At 38.1% G+C, this 6114-nt stretch overlaps 1 long non-coding RNA gene across 1 annotated transcript; it reads left to right on the top strand.

Moving 5' to 3' along the window:
• Nucleotides 1–3090: 3090 nt before the first annotated feature.
• Nucleotides 3091–5208, top strand: LOC127158004 (uncharacterized). Its single transcript, XR_007826039.1, has 4 exons — nt 3091–3249; nt 4251–4322; nt 4679–4809; nt 4905–5208. It is a non-coding gene; the product is annotated as an uncharacterized LOC127158004 (long non-coding RNA).
• Nucleotides 5209–6114: the final 906 nt, after the last annotated feature.

Here is a 6114-nt window from a genome sequence, read left to right as displayed (position 1 = left end):
ATAGCGCTTTTCACGATACATATCGTTGCAAAGCAGCTTTACACCAAATTGACATTTTTACAATATATGTAGTAGTAGCTTGATGTACATATGGTAAAGATCAATTAATGACGTAATCAAACAGACAAAGAACACTATAAATTAGTAGCAGAATTCTGTAGTGCTGTATGTTTTCAGGGTTGGCATCATCTGAAGTCCTCTGTGGGGTTGGCATCATCTCTTCTTAAGTGTTCTGGATCCACACTGGAGCTTGTGAATTCCTAGTTACCATGGGATGTCAATCCCATGGCAAAAACAGAGAACAAATAGGAACATAATTAGCGTAGCTGCTGTTCAAACTAAGAAAAGGAAGGTTTGTTAAACCAGAGCTAAAAGATTAATAATGAACATTTGATCAGATATAGCTGCAGGAAAAAAAAAATGATCTGGAAGACGACCTGAAGCTACCACTTCAGTGGTAGAAGTTACTGCATAACCTGCTCGTCTGTTACCTTCAATAACTTGAGCTGAACCATCAATAAACAACTCCAATTCTGCATTATCTATGGGAGTTTCTGTTATTTCACTTCCAGGTGTGTATGTAAATGTCACATAATCATGAGCCATTTCTCCTTCATCCTCTAAGACAACTTCAGTCATTGCAGACATCATACATGAGGATGGGTTTGTGACTGGTGCACGCTGTAAAACAATGTTCGGGGCTGTGAGGGTTGTTAACCAATTTCCCCAACGAGAGGATGTGACAGAAGTGACTTTTGCTTGATACATTAGTGCAGACACTGCATGAGAGCATCTTACATTTACAGTCTGTCCTAACACCATTCCTGATGAGGCCTGAAGAGCTAGATGAACTGCTTGTACTGCTCTGAGACATGGGCCCATACCTTGAGCGACTATGTCAAGTTTGCCAGAATAGTAATGAATTGGGCGTAAATTGCCCCCATGATCTTGCATTAGACATGCAGTCATAAAGCCTAAGTGTTCATGAACATAAAGCACAAAGGGCCTATCAGATTGGGCAATTCCTAATGCTGGCGCTTGACATAGTGCTCTCTTCAAATCATTGAAAGCTTTGAGGTGAATTTCTTCCATACAAACTATCTATCTATCTATCTATCTATATATATATATATATATATATATTATATTCACACTCTTCTGCACCTCTCAGATTGACAGATGCCCCAAAGTGTCTTCTGTGCACTTTGAACTGGCTTACATTTTGTTTTAAATATTTAGAAACAAGTGTGAAGAGTTTTGAATTATTTGAATTATTATTAGTTGTGCTTAACTGTTGCTTTCTTGTGTTTAGGGTTTTGCATCACAAGTTAATCACAGAGCAAATTGTGTCTTAGTGAGTGAGAATGTGTTTAGAGTTTTGCAAAAAGAGTGCATGAGATCTGCAAACAGTGTCTAAACCGCCTAAACTTGTTTAAGGTTTTGCTGAAAAAATGATTTATTGATTTGACAAATAAAGGTTTAGGCTATTGAGAATTTGGTTTAGAGAATGGAGTTTAGTGTTTTAGCAAATGTGAAAAACTGTAACATTTATTGCAGGGTTGAATGCCTTTTTTACATTCAGTATTTGCTTGCATTCATTGGGCCTCATTCATGAAACTTAAATATATGAGTAAATTCTAAGTAATTTGCTTGTAAAACAGACCTTCCCGAAAACTCTCCTTCGGACTAATAATTTATTGATATAATTCATTATAATTAGAATGTATTGCCTAACAATAAATATTCAACAACGTGTGTCGATGTAACGCCACGCCAGCAGAGGGAGCCCTCACCCATTGCCTCTCTGTTACCGCTCCCTCTGCTGCTTGTTGGGTTATTTCCTGTTTGGTGGCCATTTAAGGAGGCCTATACCAACCAGGCCCTCGGAGCGACACAGACCCACTGAAGTGGATTTGGGCGATACGAGCACTACAGTTTAATTCTCCATCCGCTCGTCAAACTGCAGAAGGCTACGCGCGAAATTTTGAGCTTTGAGTTCCCAACAAAAAAAGCATCGGGGGGGCGGTTGGCACAACTGTACTGTTACTGGACTGGAGATGGAAGAAGGAGATAAAAGAGGTCGAGATAAGGAGAAAGGTGGGATCGGGAAACAGGTAGGGAGTAAAAATGGCAATCTGAAAAAGAAAAGGAAAGCTAGCTTGCTGGGTGTTAGTAGTAGCTCAGATTTGAGTGGAGAGGAAAGTGATATGTGTACATTAGAAGAAGGAGAAGCTGAAGAATACAAAGTAGTTATTAAGTTTAGGGGCGAAGGTGGAGTGGAAGGAGTAAACCCGGTCAGATTAACAGTGGCTTTAAAGAAAGCGATTGGAGATATAATGTCAGCAAGGATGCTAAGAAATGGAAGTTTATTGATTACTTGTAAGGATGTGGGTCAGAGAGATCAAGCTCTAAAGCTGGATAGATTGGGGCAGTTTCAGGTGGAAAGTGTTGGCCTCGATCAGGGGAGGAAAAAATGGGGGTGATTACAGGTATTCCGGTGTGTGTAGGGATGGAAGAAGTGAAGTCCAACTTAAGAGGTGGTATTATACTTAATGCGCAAAGACTTCAAACAACAAGAGAGGGAACTAAAGTGGACAGTCAGTCAGTCATGTTACAATCTGAGGGAGATGCTATCCCAAAAAGAGTAACAATTGGATATATGAGTTACTTTTTTAGACCTTACGTGCCAAAACCACTTAGATGCTATAACTGCCAGTGATTTAGACATGTAGCAGCAATGTGCAAAGAAAAAAGAAGGTGTGCCAGGTGTGGAGGTAATCATAATTATGTCCAATGTGGGGAAGGGGTATTGCCTAAATGTTGTAATTGTGGAGGGGAACATAATGTGGCTTATGGAGGATGCAAAGTGATGAAAGAGGCAGTACAGTACAGAAAGTGAGAATGGGGCAGAAAATATCATATGCAGAAGCAGTGAAGATGGTACGTAACCAGGATACAGGCAGTAGGAGTGGGAGTATAGTGGAGGATGAAGGTAAACAAATACAGGAAAGTCAGGGAAAGATGATGCAGGTGAATGTAAGGAAGTTGGTGACATTTATTGCTGGTGTGATTAAGCAGATTAGAGTTTCACTTATCCAAAGATGTTCTGAGGGCAGAAAGGAAAATGATTGGTTTACAGATTCAACCAATGAAATTGAAGCAGAGGCGGGGTCAGGAAATTTGGACGTGTGGAGGGAATACTTCAGACAGAAACGTTATTAATGCTTCGTGGGAGGCATTTGCTGCAAGGTAAGTGAATTTGCCATGTATTTTATTTAAAAAATAATAATAAATCAACATAACTCTAACGTTTACTGAGATAATTAGCCGGCAAAGACGCACAGAACAAGTAATCATCGACTACGTATCATATCATATGCATTTTCATTCAACTTCTTTATCAGTCGATCGCACCAAAGCTGCTTATGGGGTAGATTGAGTAAAACATGGTTTTCCAGTGCTACCGCGCTGTCTGTGATACCGATATGAGCGACAACAGAACTTGTTCAAATCTCCGTGACATTTGATTAGTCAGTTAGCGCTAGCATTAACATTAGCGCTGCTCTCAGGGCAGGAGTAAAAATAACAGTACTAAACTGAATTAAGCACTGCTCTCAGGGCAGGAGTATTCAACAGGTTAGTATTACTGTTATTTTTACTAAACTATGGGCTGCTCTCGGGCCAGGAGTAAAATAACAGTACTAAAGTGAATAATGCACTGCTTTCAGGGCAGGAGTATTCAATAGGTTCCTATTACTATTATTTGTACTAAACTATGCGCTGCTCTCGGGGCAGGAGTAAAATAACAGTACTAAAGTGAATTATTCACTGCTCTCAGGGCAGGAGTATTCAATAGGTTCATATTACTATTATTTTTACTAAACTATGCGCTGCTCTCAGGCCAGGAGTAAAATAACAGTACTAAAGTGAATTATGCACTGCTCTCAGGGCAGGAGTATTCAATAGGTTCGTATTACTGTTATTTTTACGAAACTATGCGCTGCTCTGGGGGCAGGAGTAAAATAACAGTACTAAAGTGAATTATGCGCTGCTCTCGGGGCAGGAGTACTCAATAGGTTCGTATTATTGTTATTTTTTACTAAACTATGCACTGCTCTCAGGGCAGGAGTACTGGATAGGTTCATGTTACTGTTATTTGTCATGTACTATGTGCTACTCACGTCAAAGTATTTCTGTATGACTACAGGCCTGTCATTGACTCTTTCATGTAACTTTTCTTCTCTTTGCAGAAAAACTTCTTGGAAAAAGCATAAGTCGTCACTGGTCCATACTTGGAGAAAGGGAATCTCTGGACTTTCTTTGTAAGTTCATCTAGTTTTAGTTGAGAATCTTGTTTTTTTTTTTTTTTTTGAAGTGCCCATATTCAGTGTCAGAAACTCCAGTCTCACTTCCTGTTACCAATTACCTGTTAGGTTTGTTTGCATAATTCCAGCCTATGGACTTCATTAGCTCTCCCTTAAACATCTACTCTGATCTGCCCTCAATCATTGTGGTTGTAGCTGAGGCCAGAGTATAGTAGGCTCTAGGAGTGGCAGGGTTTAAAGATGTATTACATGTCTTTAAGAAATTGTCAATTTTGAGGGAGTTGTAAGTGATTTTTATCTTTAATCATATGATTTTGCTAGTAATTCTGTTTGTTTACATTGCTATATTTCAGATGCTGTGCAGTGAGATGGTCAGTGATGTAGTGTTCCTTGCATGGAAGTTTCCTGCACAAAAGAAAGTGGTCCAGAAAATATATGAAAATGAGGATGTTCATGATTCAATATCCCAAACTAAAGCCTTTAAGTAAAATTCTTTTTTTTTTTTTCCTTTCTTTCTTTTATCATGACTGTCAGTGTAAATTGAAACAAAATTTTCAATTTTTAAAATTTCAATTGCAGGAAGACCTTACAAACATTTCTGGAGACTTTGAGAGACCGGTTTTGAGAAGATATTTGGCAAAGCAACCTATGACCTTGGGCTTGGTTTAAAGGGAGCCTGTTCAAATTTGTTGACTCATGTCTGAAATAAAAATAAAAAATAAAAAAATAAAAAACTTAAAAACCTCTAGGAATGATGATATCCACTAGTTAAGACTACAGCAGTTTAATGATACATCTTGCTGAACTTTTTTGTTGTGAAACGTTCCTGTGTTTTATACATGCATTTAATTCACTGGATTTGTTTGTAATTTGTAATTGTATAAAAACAAAGAAGTCATAAATAAACTTATTTTATTGTAATATTGGACCCGTAAACTGATTATTTTCAATCAGCATTTCTTTTATTTTGTTCTTAAACAATCTGTACAACAGATATTGAATGATACAACATTAACAACACAATTATTAAAATAATAATAATAAATGAATAACTCACAAGTTATAATTAAAATTACAAGTCTTAATTTCTCTGCAATAGTCCATGGGAGGAACATTAAGTGGTTGCACAAAAATTGACTGGTACCTTTTGTAATCACATTTATGTATCACCAAGTGAACTCTGTGAGAGAAGCCCTATTTGGACAGTAGGAACCTATGTAAAAATGTATGTATGTGGCACCTCAGTGATAAAACTCATGGATTTTATTTATTTACAGTGTGATCATATGAACCCAGGAATGCACTGCTCATATGGCCTGTTGCATAGTTGTCTGCTATAAATTAAATGTCACATGCTTGGATTAAGAATAAATTTAAATTTAATAATATAGCTGCAAGCAGCGATGACGGGCCCTCGCCACCAGCGCAACCGCAACCCTGGTGCCATCAGAAAAACGGTGCCCAGCGGGCACATGCATTGACAGTAACCCTGTACCAGTTTGGACTGAAGGGTCACAGCAATGAAAGGGTTAAAAGCAAAGTGCTTGTAAGTCATTCTGGTACACTGAGAATGAGCTGAAAAAGATTCCTTATCCTATGAGGTCATCTAGTGTTCATCCTTGGTATTACAGTCTTCATCTGCTAGATTACAGGTGTGATATTTTAAATGTTTCTGCGGTCTCTGAAAACATGATAAACATATTTCCTAAGAATGACTTGTTTTTCATATGTAAAAAAGATGAGTTAGGATAATGCATTTCAAATGCACTCTCTCTCTCTCTCTCTGTCA

Source organism: Labeo rohita, unplaced genomic scaffold, assembly GCF_022985175.1.
Source record: "Labeo rohita strain BAU-BD-2019 unplaced genomic scaffold, IGBB_LRoh.1.0 scaffold_1299, whole genome shotgun sequence".
NCBI classification, from domain to species: Eukaryota; Metazoa; Chordata; class Actinopteri; order Cypriniformes; family Cyprinidae; genus Labeo; species Labeo rohita.
The sequence above is the reverse complement of the archived record's forward strand: the minus strand, read 5'-3'. Positions and strand labels throughout refer to the sequence as shown.